The following is a 14,056-nucleotide window of genomic DNA, read 5'->3' as shown; positions in this document are numbered from 1 at the left end:
CTGATCACAGCGTCCTTCGTCGTCAGTGTTTTCCTTCTTCCAATTCTTCCACTTGGACCTAAGGGGCTTAAAGGATTTCATGACAGTTAGATCGAGCGGCTAGACGAGGGAAGTGCAGCCTGCCGGTATGAAATCGAGTATATCCCCCCAAACATCGTGACTCGCTCGCCGAAATCATCCAGGCGATGAACACGGTATGTATCAACATGGAGGTATTCTCAATAATACCTCCATGGTATCAACTAGTAGAAGGAATCGCTAGTTCTGGTTGGCGTTGACGAATCGTTCCAATACGTTTTCGAACCAGTGATGAGACGTCTCCTCTTTCATCCAACCGGTCGCTGACGATGTCATGGAAACGTTGGCCGGCAAATCGTCCTGCAGTAAGGCGTCGAGTTGACGGACGAATCCTTTTCTCGGAAGTTATGTGTGCTGTCACCTTCTCCTCTGTCGCAGTGATCGTTTGTTTAAGGGCACTAACATTGGAATGGCCAAGACGGGGTCAGTCGTTCTCCGCGAGAGGGCGTACTTTACAAATGAACGACGTTTTACCTTGCGTTTGGACACTTTCCTGTCGCTGCTTTTCGTGCTTTTGCCGCGGTTATACCAGCATGAGTAGTTTGTTCCGAAATACTAGCGTTGGGATTGCTGTTCGCCATCATGTAATCGGTGAATATTATTGCTTTACGGTCTGGATGATTTAGGGAAAAGTATTGTAGAAGACGAACAAGTTTTTTTCGTTGATTCTGTGAGAAAAAGACGCTTACTGGTAGGCCTACCGCCCGGTACGCGAAATTTTTTTCTGCAGGATACTTCTGCCATAGTGTACATCTGACAGCCAATCAGAATTCAAGGCAAGCACGTGTCTTTGTTGACATCATCTTTCCACATGGCGCAATAATGTCAACAATGCCACGTGTTCTGATAATCTTGGAAAGAACAAGTTAGCAAATGGTTAGAGGAGTATATTAGCTAAAATATATTTATTTGCAGTATCTTAACATGTATTTTCATTGTCGAGTGGACTGTATTTATTGGACTTGTCTGTTAAAGGCGCACTGTGCTCGGCAAAATAGCCGAGGTTGAATGTTTATCTGTCAACCGTGTAACTAGTTCTGCTGTATATGCATAGGTGGCGCCACCATTCAATTTATTTTGTTTGCTTGTCAAAATGTGTTTTATACAATGGCCCTTCAACAATGTTCAAACTACCAAAATAGGCCTGATACCTTCAACAGCAGACATCGGATACACTGTCCCTTTAATAATTATCAACATTGGCAACACTGTCAGTGACACTGCCCCTTAAAATTTCACAAATCGCGAGACATCGGATACACTGTCCCTTTAATAATTATCAACATTGGCAACACTGCAGTGTCACTGCCCCTTAAAATTTCACAAATCAATGCATGCACTGCAATGTAGCGATCAGATCAGCTGATGCCTCTTTTGTACGCATAATATCATCAATTTTACAATGAATCTGTGCAATTCATTCCTAAACACTACGACACAAACCTTGAGTTGAGCATAATTGGGGTCAGACAATGAACTATTGTCACATTCACAGTTGAAGTGGCACTCGGCATGCGACTCGGTATCGTCCATTGTATTTGCATTATCATGCATAAATAAACAGTGTGACGTCAAAGATCGCGCCAATTGTGATTGGCTGTCAGATGTACACTGTGGCAGAAGTATCCTGCAGAAAAAAATTTCGCGCCCGGTACAGACCATCATTCATGCAATCGATGTGTTCCGCGCATTTTACCGATCTGCGCTATCTTAAGATTGCGCTGCGCATTCTTAGGATCCTATAATTGCGCGGCAATCTCGAGATCGCGCAAGGGAGTTGGGGGGTCTTGCGAGCCAATGAACGAATGATGAATGATTGTCCTGCAAATAATATAACTGACTTATTGTGTTCTCTCCGAGAATTTGCAACATCAGACTGCATAAATTATGATGAAATATATGAACTATGGGTTGCCATTCCAACAATAATCTTCCGCACGGATCATGGGCTTGAATTTTGTGAAAAGTCCCATCAACTTCTGCAATGTTAAAAGAAAACGAGGACGGGAAACTTGGTGTGAAAGAAAATGGTGTCCCCTACGTACTACTGTCACGAGACACTAGTCTCCCTTGTCCCACAACAACAGGTAAAACTATAGTAGTAGAATTCGTTCTATTGTTCAATGATTGTTCAGGGATTGTTAGATTTATGGTAAGGGCCGGTGTAACATCTGTGGTTGTTCCCCATGTTTCAGTGTTTCCAAACAATAGGCAGCTAGAGAGACCATGACTTTTCAATAGGAGGGATACACAGAAAAACTCGTCAATCTATTTTTGAGCGTTCCCAAACAATGAGGGGAAACACTCAAAAACAGAAACACTCAAAAACATTACACCGGGGTAAGGGGCCGTTCATAATCATCAATGTGAATAAAGGACACTTAGTGCGAAAGAAAATGTTGTCCCCTACGTTATTCATTAGACTATAATCCCACCTTTGGTGACAAAGAAAATGTCGTCCCTTGTGGAGAGTAAGTCATATCATATTCGTCAAAAAGTGTCATAGTGAGATCTGTTCACATTATCAAAGGCATGGCCGCATTAATTACCACTGCTAATTAGGCTTCTGAGATGATGGTCAGTAAATATTGGTCAAAGTGTCATAGTGAGATCTGTTCACATTATTAAAGGCATGGCCGCCTTAGCGGCTTCTGAGATGATGGTCAGTATAAAATATTGGTCAAAGTGTCGTAGTGAGATCTGTTCACATTATTAAAGGCATGGCCGCCTTAGCGGCTTCTGAGATGATGGTCAGTATAAAATATTGGTCAAAGTGTCATAGTGAGATCTGTTCACATTATCAAAGACATGGCTGCATTTATTACCTACCACTGCTAATTAGGCTTCTGAGATGATGATATGTTCATATTTGACTTGACACAAGCCAATTTTAGCACTTACTAATTATCATGATTAATATTCATTGATAATTTTTGGTGAAATGATCACTATGACAGAACGCTAATTTACATATAATTACCAATTACCAATTATCAATTATCATTAATTGGTGAATAAACTATGTTCCATGACAATATTGTGCGACTGTAAGTGTAAATATCATAAACATTGTATTGTGTAATCATATATATCAAGGAAATGTAAATACTATTGGGATGTTATTATAAATAAAATAATTATAAACGTATAATAAAATCTTAGTTATTAGATGTATCTCTTTATTCATTAAGTAAATCCGGATGCAAGATTACAACCAAATGTACTTGATCAATCATTAATTTTCAAAAGCATTGCTCTCAGGTTGGATGTCCATCAGCAAGCTGTGTTAGGGGATAACCTGAAATATAAAACAGTATTTATAATGAGAAGATAACATAAAACCTTACATGTAGGCCTAAGTGTCTCCCTTCTCAAACGAATGCCTGAGCATGGAGGTATCTTAATAATACCTCCATGGCCTGCAGTTATCTTAATAATACCTCCATGGCCTGAGGTATGGCCTGAGGTACAAAATACAAATCAACCACTCGACAGTCAACTTTGGCCGGTATTAAATTAATTTACTTTCAGCATCCCATAGACAGTCACATGACAGTAATGTGACTGTTGGTGTAGCAAAAAATTAGGTGAAAAATAAAGCTACCAATGGCAATGCAAAGCTGAACATGTAAAAGTATCATCATCTCTAAAATGCGCAATCGGCAAAAAGCGCACGCTCACCCTTGCGCGATCTCGAGATTGCCGCGCAATTAACCGATCCTAAGAATGCGCAGCGCAATCTTAAGATGGCGCTAATCGGTAATTAGCGCGGAACAGATGCATGGCGTGTGTGTCATTGACACTGTCGAGTGTGTGCAGACTTAAAAGTCTAGGCGTTCAGGCTACAGGCTTCATCATGTCTGTGTATGTGTATTAAGCCTAGTGTCACTCTCAGCTCAGTCTTACTCTCTGTGGAGTGTGCGTCCATCATGATATTGTATTGCCAACACGTCATGGAGTGCATACTATATATCGGTACTATAGATCCATGCACTTCATTGGGACCAACGTTTACGAAAACGTCGCGTCTCGTCACGTTACAGTAATGTAAAATGCATGGTGACGTGACGACAGCCAACACTACGTCATGTAAACGTTGTTCCCAATCTAGTGCATGAATCTATAGGCCTTGGTCTATATTATATATCACCACTTAGGAAATAGACGTATTCGAAGAAGACGGAATCGGTGCCAAAACAAATCGAATGCGCACACTCGGAATACGTCAGAAGGCCCAGTAAGCCGACTTCGGACAGTGCCTAGAGAGACACGGCGATCCTTTGTTCAAGGGTCAGTGCAAACTTCTTCGAATTCGTCTTATCAACGTAATGACGTAACTGGTGAAATAACGAGGCGTAGGCCTAGTGGTGAAACAATATTGCGCAATGTTATTTTGGTAGAAGGTTGTGGCAGTGAAGGGACTGTGTGCATGCACTTGAGGGAGTGTGTTCATCCAGATAGGCCTGTTTGAAGAAGATGAATCGGCTCCAAAACAATTTAAACAATGAGTGCGCACACCCAGAACATGTCACTCGTCAGAAGGCCTTAGCTGACTTTGAACAATGCCTAGGGACACCACGCTCTGGTCAGCACCAAAACAAACTTCTTCAAATTCGTCTATTTATAGGACCTTTGCAGTATTGCCAGATACGCCGGCACCACCTAGGGTCGCCAAAACAAACCATGTTTACAATAGATCTTCACAGAAAAGGATGCACATTGGCTCGAGACGACATTCGAAAGTCGGTCAGCGAGTAGCACGTGTGCACAGCATGATGCACTGTCAAGATTTTTTACAATTTGTAATACAATTTTTTAAAGGATATTTGATTGACGGGGTGCAATAGCATCGGCCAGCATCACCATGGCAATGACGGCATGAAAGAGGCTTGGCATCTCCAGCACATATCGTTTAAAATATGTTTCAAATCAGTTGCAAAAAAAATTTTCTACCACTTACATGTATTTCTTTTTGTTTTGTAAATATGATTGCATCGGGATACCAAATCTTGGTAACTCATGTTTTTTAAATGTGGCATTGCAGGCCCTCCGTGCCACCCCTGGGGTTTTAATGCCACTCGTGCCCACACTCAAGTGTTTTGAAGAATGTAAAATCCGTAAGTATTTACTAAAATTTTAATACAGCCTTTTATTTTACAATAAAATACTGTTACTACTGTTGTCCATTCATGATAAATTATTTGTTCGCATCGTTTTGGGGCTATGGATGATGGAGTGTAAACGCGTGGACTGGATGGTCAAACTTTTTCAATACAAATTTTTGATTTAATTGATCTGTCATCGCTTGGAATTGAAAGTCATAGCATCGGTCGTTTTTTTTAAAAAACTGCTTGTCATTTTTTGGCATGTGATATTTGACCCTTTTTGTCCTAACCGGCCGATATCCGGCCACTGATTTTTGTCTAGTTTCCTAGCCTAGCTGCCTGCCAGTACGTACCTAATCTCAAGCAACACCATCGCCATCATGAAACTTAGGCTGGTTTTCGGGCGGTTTAGGGATATGCAATATACTTGTTTTCATCCGTTTGATGAAATAATGCTAGTGAAATTAATTAGCTGTCTTGTACATGGGGGGGGGGGGGGGGGGGCATTTGGAGGTTGTTTGGGGTGAAAATTGCTGAAATACTGGGAAACACTTAAAAAATTCAAGGATTTAAAGAGTTAAAAAGAGAATAAAAATCTTTTTTTCATCTGACTCTGAGTTGGGCTTTGTGCTGGGTCAAACTTCTTTTCTGAAAATTCATACATGTATGATGAAGTTCAACTTCATACACAAGCTCAGCTCCTGCATCATTCAGTCCATAAAGCTTTTTACTTCTCGTGCTACAGGTATGTAAAGGCAAAAAAGGTTTGACTGTCATTGTCTGCACTTAGACAGCCGCAGAAACGTTTCTTATGTCTTTATGATGAATATGATTGTCGAAATGTTTTCAAAGGATTCAAATTTGTTATTTTTTTGCAGAGTGTGTGATAAACATGTGTAAAGAAACCTTTCGTAAGAAGCCAGAAGAGCTTTACAACAATCTTGGACTGGGAGGTAAGAAACATGCAATTTTTAAATTGCCTTTTAACCATTCATGTCTTCTCCATCAGTTCATCTTCCGACTTCGTCATGGACAATTTGCACAGCAAACAGCAATTTGATACCTTTCATTTGACAAATGTTATGTTATTTCAGATGGAGGCCATCATAATATTCTTGTAGGATGAGTTGCCGCAGACAGAGATGAAAACAATGATGAATGTCCGTGAGCCAGAGGTGGGTCTGAAATTTGACAAATGGTCAGCCTTATTGATGGTATCTCTCCATGAAAGTACAGTACATGACAGGCGAGAAACTTGAAGCGAATTGGGTTAAACTGACCGGCTGCAACCAAATACAGTGCCTAGAGATGATTTTGAATCACTTCATGCATTATCCTGTGGATAGTCATGAAACAATAAAAGACCTACGTACAGAGATGGGTACATTTTCAGGCTTATGGAATAATTTGTGCTCAGAGGAACGCAGTGGCACAACGTTTGAGCATCAACATTGTGATCGGGAGGTCCTGGCTTCGATACCCGGCATGTGCCACGTTGTAACTCTTACCTTCTGGATAGGCTGGGTAATGAAAGCTCTTTTAAAGCGCCATATAAAACTCCTTGTTATTATCGTTATTTGGGCTGATTTTGTTGGGAAACACGAAAATATGTCACTTGATTGTCCACTGCATTCTTATTATACACTTAATTTGTTATCAAAGTAAAGCATTATCATCACATCATAGATGAAATTTTATAATTTGATTTTCCAGGCTATGATTTGTTTAGTACAACAATGCGAGGGACTTAACAAAATTGAGGCGGAAATATTCTTGAGGCAGTGTCGGTGCATGGAAGAAACGGAAACATTGGATTAAGGATTTATTTCATAGTGAATTACACAGTCACAAATGGATTACACACGTTCTGGATTAGACTAGTTTCTGCTGCAACTGACATTTTTGCAGGTGCCCACTCGTAGGCGATTCCTTGATGTCTTCCTTGGATTTTACATGATATTATGTCATTTTCGCCAACATCGGGTTTTGGCGCCAAGACGTTTGTTCCTAGAACAGTTGATTTAAATGCCGAATGTGGTCAGTTTTAATTTATATCGCAGGTGTCTACCCAAACAATTTTAGATGCTTTCTGCTGAATCTTCTATTACTACTGTTTTTACTGGGGTTTCATCGATGTTTTTTGGTGGAGTGTGACTCTAAAGTAATAGGCAGCTTGTTATGCCCACGCCAATGCGTAAAGCATTGCGGAGGCATTATGTTTTACCAATGTCCGTCAGCCGGTAGGCGTCAGGCGTCTGTAAACTTTTCGTTTCCTCTCATTTTAACAAGAACGCTTTGAGTAATAACCATGTAACTTTTTATGTGGGTAGAAAAAGATAACGTGTACAGCGGGCATTACAGACCAATAACTCTTTCACGATGTCAACTAAACCCAGTCAGCTATGACACCAGCTGCCCGGGGTTGTCTGAAAAACACTTCACTTTCCTAATACACCAACTCAATGTGCTCACCGGGGCATATGCTACGCCCTGCGTTGCTCTTGTTATTGCAGTATTTTTGTTCTTCCTCTGGTTCACCTATAAACTATTTTTCCAATCTCCAATCATGTTTGATGCTTTAGCCATTTTGTTTCAGCTCTTAGATAGTAGAAAAACGTGTTATTCATTATTTCTGGTAGCACAAGTCCTGGCACGAAATACCTTTCCCGTCATAATATCAGTACCAAGACGTCACAGGGTAGGTCCTAACTCCAGGAAACGCCTTACTCGTGCACTGTTCCACGTGGTGGGCAGGCGGTATTTGCACCACGCCACCGCGGGCACCACGCCACCACGCGAACAGGCGGAGCGATCATAATGACGATATCAAAATAGCGGTCGATTCATTGGATCATGGTTTCTTGGAACAATTATAGATGGCGTTGGCTGCTATCCTAGCTTCTCTGATGCCCGTTCTTGGGATTATTGGAATAAAGGCGTACGCCAACTACGGAAATACGTACTGAATTACCGTTGAGTAACAAGACCTACTCCAACTGACGACTGACCTGCAAAAACCATACGAGTACGAGTGGGTTATATAGTCGATCTCCCTTTAAAGGGGTGGCCGTTCGTTTGGGTGGGGTGGGTTGGGGGGGGGGGGGGAGGAGTTAGATTTATCACTCACTCGAACACGTGTGCATAGTTTCAACATACTGTTGTGTGAGAGACCCTTATTGGCGACTTTGTGTAACTTTATCTTGCCTACCTAGCTGTTGCCTATAGTTTCCCATTAAAGGGGGACTATGTAAGAGCAGGGGGTCAAATTGGCCAACTTTAGCTGACTTATAAACAGAGTAAGGGCATTAGGTCTTATTTGATTCATCACTGAATGTATCCCTGTTACAGGCGTGACTAGGTTAGGACAAACTGTGAGAGGTGAGAGACTCACTGGCTACTTTGTGTAACTTTATGTTGCCTACCAAGATGCTGCCTTTAGTGCCCCTTTAATGGACAAGTCTCTGTACAACACGAATTCGCAATAATAGGTCTCCGATCTATACTTTCTCCGCAGTGACAGTATTGTGATAACAATAATGGTGTGATAAGATCTCTCATGACAAACGGTTGGACACGGATGTATAGCGGCTTAATAATAATAGCCCTGCTTTTTGCGAATGCCATTAACAAGTAATAAATACTCGTAAATCCCGTCAGGCAACAACGCAGTATACCAACATGCCATCTATAATTGGTAGATGTAACCACAACTCTCAAGTGTCTGTGGTCTGATGGTCTGTTTTGATATCGTCATTATGATCGCTCCGCCTGTTCGCGTGGTGGCGTGGTGGTCGCGTGGTGCCCGTGGTGGCGTGGTGCAAATACCGCCTGCCCACGTGAAAAGGGTCACTGCTTGGAGAGCTAAATGGGTCAACATCAGAAAAGCGCGATAATTCAGTCTTTGGAATTTTTCCTTTTTTGTGCAATTTGTTGATGGAAATTACTTATGTAGAACAGGAGGTGACTGGGCAGCGGACAGCTGGGTAATATTGCCCTTAACCCCTCGCCTCCCTAGAGGGGACGATATATCGTCCCTGTATTTTGTCTCGCGTAGGCGGTACGATATATCGTCCCTATACTAATGCTTTAGTATAGAACTCTCGGTACACGTTAGACGCTATTGTACAGTGTATTCGTGTCCCTGGTGATCTGCAGAAGACTAGATTTAGTTTCATTCATAGTTTACAGAGGGCGCAGTACAAGAACTGATTAGCATATAAATTAATATTATGTTGTATTATTCGATCAATCAGTAATAGACATTAGTCAATCAAAGGTTATCAATCAAGTTACGTTGATCATTAACAGGTTGTAACTGCATCAATTACAGTTCCATATACTTTGTTCAAATCAGAAAAATCAATCAATTAGAGCAAAATCAATCAAAAAATATTGATTATTACTGATTATTGATTACCTCTTACCTAATTGATACCCAGAAACAACGCCAATTGATAGCCAAGGTAATCAGCTTTACAAAAATGTATGGTTTTATTCGTCGTACTTCCACCTATCAAATCCCCGTGTCTTTTGCGCTTACACCTATGAATTGCCGTGTCTAAATAGACCCGTGTGTCAAATCCCCGTGTCTATTAGCCCCATCGAGCTTGATGCGGCCAATCGGGGGCTAATTTAGACCCGTGTTCAACACAGGTTTTTGATAGGTGGAATCTGAATAGACACAGCAATTGCAAGTTCTAAGATCCGGCGACAGATGGCGCGGTGTAGTTGCCTCGGTATTGCGCATGCGAAATTCCCCTCCAACGGGAAAGAAACACAGGAGAGCTCCCTACCTACAGCGCACCTGTCGCCGGGGCTATTAATCATTATCTAACACAACTGATAGGTGTAAGTGCGCCGCGGGTTTTTTGACACACGGCGAAGACACGGGTCTTGAAAAAACACGGGGTTTTATCAAAGGTGTTCTGTAGGGACTGTATATTGATATAACTCCTCAACCTCTTAAACAAAACAACGTTTATTTCTCCTTGCTTGCTACAAAATCAATCAAACTTTACAAATGTTCATCGCACGTGCTCTCATGGGTGGGCGCAGACATCTCAAACTCCTCGCCATTACTCGTTGTTGTCGTCGTTACACATACAACCGTCTCAACCAAATACACAACAATAGGTGGAACTATGACTATAAATCAAGGATGCATAATGAAGGAGGTACAATATTTAAAAGTATTTTTACGTTATTTTGCATAAAACTGGTAAAAAATCTCGGTACATCGCGTTACATAGGCCTCGGGAGCCAAAGGGTTAATAATGCCTAAGGTCCTTTAATAATTTTGGTACCAAACCAAGTGCTTGAAGTGGTTGGAATACCATAACCTATGCAGACACGTGAGGGCCATTTACACGGAACCAGTGATCTTGACCGATCTTGACCGATCCAGATCATTCTAGATTGGTTTGCTGCGTTTATCCTCTTGACTCACAAAACTTGAAAATCATGGGATCCCAGGGTGGTCACGTGGTTGCGAAATTGGGTCTGACGTTCACGATGTATGGCGCCCGCATACAACCACCAAAGTCCGGTGACGAGGCACCATCTACCCAGGCATGCCCTAACTGACCCTACTGTACATCAAACACGCTAAAACCAACAATAAAATAGCGTCCCAGCTCAAGGGAATAAAAATATTACTGAGACCGACCTGTCGGTCGTTGGGAAAAAAACATTATTTCAAAATGACTGACTGGTCGGTCACCGGGATTCAAGAGGTTGACTGCGCACCATTGGTCATTCGCAAGAAACACAATGTTTAAGCTTTGAATATAAAGTTAAAATAAAAGATTGAGGTGTGTCGTGTAATCAAGCAATGTGCGTATTCATTTACGCGACACTCGTTAATCATCTTCTGTAATAATTTGTTTGAGTAATCTTGGAAAGTTTTGAAAAATGGCGTCCATTACATTTACATTCTTCGCTCGTGCCTTATCTCAACTAGAGCCCTTTGACGAGAGATAATGGCTTTTTCTGGCATTTATCTGAAAAACTTGACTTTCCTGAGAAACATGACAGTGCCCAAGTTGTAGGGTAATTACACATTTCTTCAAGTCCCAAGATAACATTCATTGAGTTAAGTTGAAATCAGCATGACAGTGAACTGAATGGCTGCAAGAATTTCCAGCAAGTACTTGTACCGGTAATATTTTTGTCTGACAACAACCGTTTTTGGGCCTTTTGAGCTTATTATATATGAGAGTAGTAGACAGATCAAGTTGTTTGAAATGACTGACATAATTTTAAAAGCCCTTGTCCTGCAATTGCCACCGTGGTAATGTACCTAAAGTGCCCCAGCCACATATGTACAAATGATAATCATGTTTGGCAAAATTAAATGTGTGGTGAATATTGAAAGTTCAAGTGTGAACACATTATGTAAAAGTGTGGAATTACACAGCGAGAACTGTATAATCCCAGTAAATGATTTTTATACATATTGAAGTCATGAAGACTGTGAGTGTGAATTTTATCCTGATACTTAAAGGCAGAAAGGGAATTGAAGATAGAGACAAAAATGGTATTTTTTCCTAATGTTAAGTCGGGATCGTGGGATTATTGATTTCTGCCCGTTTCTAGTATTGTGAGGATGTATTTGGTCATTTGTTTTGATGCATGAATGAAGTAACCCAGATCGCAATTATTGAAAAATTTGTGTAGAAACTTCATTTGTAGTAGAGTGTGTATATCTGTTACTTCTTATGATTTTAAAGTCTTGAAGAAGGGTTTGGTGTGGGCAATGAGCAGAGCAGATAATGATAATTAAATGACCTGAAATCTATCGCCTTGTCTTTTATCTTTTTCACTAGGCTAAAGTTCATTTCTGTGACTCTTCTTTGTATCACAGTGACATCTCTGTGAGACCACCTTGTTGTCTGTTAAAGACTGCACACCAAGACATGGCTCCATAAGCAATATCTCTTTGAGAACATCTTGGTGTCCGATTAGGACTGCATGCACACCGAAGACTTCCCTCCATAAGGAACGCTCTAGACTCTACGAGAAAATATTGTTGACCGATTGGGACACCACACTGAAGACATGCCTACATACCTTTGAGACCACACCGAACACATCCATTTGAGACCCCCTTTTTGTCTGATCAGGACAGCACACCATAGTCTCCTTAAGTGACATCTCAATGAGACCACCTTGTTGTCTGTTCGGTGCAGCACGCACACTGAAGATATGCGTCCATAAAGGACATCTCTATGAGACCATCTTGTTGTCTGATTGGACAAGACAAGTCTCCAAGAGTGACATCTGTATGAGGACACCTTGTTGGCTGATTGGGACAGCACATTGAAGACTTGTCTCCGTAAAAGACATCCATTCGAGAGTAAACTGAAGACTTGCATCAAAAAGGGACATGTCTTTGAGATCATCTAGTTGTCTGATTGAGACAAGACATGTCTTCATAAGTGACGTATGTATGAGGACACCTTGTTGGCTGATTGTGACAACACATTGAAGACCTGTCTCTATAAGTGGCATCCCTTCGACAACTCACTAAAGACTTGCCTCAAAAAGGGACACGTCTTTGAGACCATCTAGTTGTCTGATTGAGACAAGACATGTCTCCATAAGTGACATATGTATGAGGACACCTTGTTGGCTGATTGTGACAGCACATTGAAGACTTGTCTCCATAAGAACATCCATTCGAGAGCACACTGAAGACTTGCATCAAAAAGGGACATGTCTTTGAGACCATCTAGTTGTCTGATTGAGACAAGACATGTCTCCATAAGTGACATATGTACGCGGACACCTGGTAGGCTGATTGTGACAGCACATTGAAGACCTGTCTCTAGTGGCATCCCTTCGAGAGCACACTGAAAACTTGCCTCCAAAAGGGACATCTTGTTGATACCATCTTGTATTCTGATTGAGACAAGACTATGTTTCCATAAGTGACATATATAAGAGGACACCTTGCTGATTGGGGCAGCACATCGAAGACTTGCCTCCAAAAGGGAATCTCTTTATGACAATCTTGTTGTCTGATTGAGACAAGACAGTCATGTGTCCATAAGTGACACCTCCATGCGACATTTTGTTGACTTATTGGGAGGGCACACTGAATACTTGTATCTATAAATATCATCTCTATGAGACTATCTTGTTGATTGATTGGGACAGCACACTGAAGACTTGTCTCCATCAGGAATATAACAGAAAAGAGGCGGCGGAAGGGGCTCTTTAGATAATGGCTGAAATTACAGCTAAAATCATTACGAATGTTTTCATTTCATCATATTTTGTTGGTAGGGCATAGATCTCAACATTATTTAGCATTCGGTGCAAATCGACTACGTTTGGAGGGTTCAAATGGACCCTTTCAATATTGGGCGGGGTACTTTTTGGGGCTATTTTCAAAAAAAATCAATTAAAAAACAAATTTACCGTGCGATGGACATATATACCAGTTTTATATGAATAAATGATTGTTCCAGATCATTCCCACCAAAAAAAGTATATTTGCCATATTCGACTGATAAATCAGGTACTAAGGGTTGGGGTCTATAAGGATTTTCAGTTAAAGTCAACTGAAAAACCTAAAATTATGAATTATAGTTTTTTTTATCTGTTTTTGGTATGAGGGGATTACAAATGATGAAACGGACTAAAAGTAAGTTGTTCAGTGTGAATTACAGAAAATATAAGGGTTAGATCGGTCAAAAAGGGCCAAAATAAGACCTAATGCAATACGCCTAAGAATTGCCTAAAATCACCTCATCCACTGGGACAATTTCCTGATATATTCCCAATTCTGCACAGATCTAATTCAAGACCAACGGTCTTTTACAGTTTTCTCGGTTGTTGGTGGTGCCGAACGAGTTGAAAATGCCATTTTC

At 41.0% G+C, this 14,056-nt stretch overlaps 1 long non-coding RNA gene across 2 annotated transcripts; it reads left to right on the top strand.

Annotated features, from left to right (window-relative positions):
- The first annotated feature begins 583 nt into the window (after positions 1-583).
- On the top strand, positions 584-8,232 carry LOC135503353 (uncharacterized). Of its 2 annotated transcripts, none has more exons than XR_010449889.1 (5): positions 584-669; positions 5,123-5,195; positions 6,062-6,136; positions 6,278-6,358; positions 6,897-8,232. It is a non-coding gene; the product is annotated as an uncharacterized LOC135503353 (long non-coding RNA). The 2 variants fall into 2 exon arrangements; XR_010449890.1 differs by lacking the exon at positions 584-669 and adding an exon at positions 717-748.
- The last annotated feature ends 5,824 nt before the right edge of the window (positions 8,233-14,056 follow it).

This window comes from Lineus longissimus, chromosome 19 (assembly GCF_910592395.1).
Source record: "Lineus longissimus chromosome 19, tnLinLong1.2, whole genome shotgun sequence".
NCBI classification, from domain to species: Eukaryota; Metazoa; Nemertea; class Pilidiophora; order Heteronemertea; family Lineidae; genus Lineus; species Lineus longissimus.
The sequence above is the reverse complement of the archived record's forward strand: the minus strand, read 5'-3'. Positions and strand labels throughout refer to the sequence as shown.